Source organism: Pteropus alecto, unplaced genomic scaffold (assembly GCF_000325575.1).
Source record: "Pteropus alecto unplaced genomic scaffold, ASM32557v1 scaffold38, whole genome shotgun sequence".
Classification (NCBI taxonomy): Eukaryota; Metazoa; Chordata; class Mammalia; order Chiroptera; family Pteropodidae; genus Pteropus; species Pteropus alecto.
This window is the reverse complement of record NW_006442512.1, coordinates 5,516,703-5,518,264: the sequence shown is the minus strand read 5'-3', so window position 1 is coordinate 5,518,264 and position 1,562 is coordinate 5,516,703.

The window sequence follows — 1,562 nt, the reverse complement described above, 5'->3', positions numbered from 1 at the left end:
GACTTTGGTATTAACCTGCAGCTCTCCCCACAGGGGACTTGGTCCAGCCCATCTGCCCTGAGGAACTCCCAGCTCCCACCCCCCCACTCACTAGGGCTTAGCCTGGGAGGCACAAAAACACTCCCCTTCACTGAAATGAGCTTATGTTTACAACGACAAGGGGGGCAGGGGTTAAATTAAAACACGACAATCAAACCAACCTTTAAATAGTAACTTTTAAAAATATAAAAACAGCTCATTACAATGACTTTTCATTTTCTTTTTTCTTCAGGAATCAACTTTCTTCTACCCTCGCCCTCCCTTGTGGCTACAGCCTTAACAAGAGTGGCAGATAACATCTGAGACAGAGACAGAGAGAGACAGAAGGTGGGAACAGGGTGGGGGGAGCGGGAGAATTTAGCCAGCCTCTCCCTCAACCGCAAAAGGTCCAGGGTGCCTGGCCAGTCTCCGTGGCCTCCACATCCTATTGGGGGGGGTGGGGGTGGGGCTGGGCTACTGGTCCAGGAGAAAGATCACTGAAGATGGGCAGTTTTCACCTTTTTTTTTTTACCAGACAGAATCAAACATTATAAAATAAGCCATAAAAATGCAGTATAAAAATTATCTTCCATATGCTACATCCATGGAGAGCCCACCACCAGAACTCACAGCGACCTTTAGCTTTTCTTTAAAGGAAAAAGAAAAAAAGACCAAAAGGAAAAAAAAAAAACCCAAACCAAATACCTCAGAACATTTTGGTACCAAAAAGTGGTACCTGCAAGAGACAATATTCTACTTGTAACCTGTTTGGGCTCAAGAGACTGAAAGCCGCATGAAGTCACCACAGTGTGCCAGGATTGGTGCCCCCGCCCCCCAAACCCCAGTCCCCTCAGCCCCCGCCTGCCCTGCCAAGTTCGAGTGGGGGTAAGATAACTCTTCCAAGTTCAACCTTGCAGGTTAAATATACTTTCCCCTCTGCGGAGAGAGGAAGGGGTCACAGGCAGGAAAGGGGAGAAGGCATTTTATAAAAGGACATCGGTTCTAATTCTTTTTATTCAAATTAAAAAAAAAAAAAAAGCACCCACATCAGTTGCTATTTTTCTCTGGTAGCTCCCTGAGCTGAGTTGCTATGCTGTCCTCTAACTTTCTGTCCTTTTTAGGTTGTGTCCGCAGATTAAGAAGGGCCGGAGAGGGAGTTCCTCTGAACTCAACTTCTCAATACCAATAACCAAGTGTGCACCAAAGAGACCAAGGCCAGGAGGGGAGAGAGACTGAGTGAGCAAGAGTCAGACCCCTGAGAGAGGGAGACGAGAGGGCAAAAGGCAGAGAGGGCAGGAGGCCAGAGGAAAATCTGACCATCTCTGTTTCCCTCAGCCCAGGCTGGCCCCTGACCCAAGCACTGTCCGTCTGTCCGTCAGGCTGTGTGGTGTCGATCTTCGCCTGCCTGAGACAATTCCCAAGTCCACACGGAAGCACACTCATCCCAGGGGGAGCTGATGGTCAATCTGGTTACCAGCTGCAGCTCCCTTCCTCCACCCCAGGATTTCTCTTCCCATTCCTCCCCTTCTCTATTTTGCTTCCTC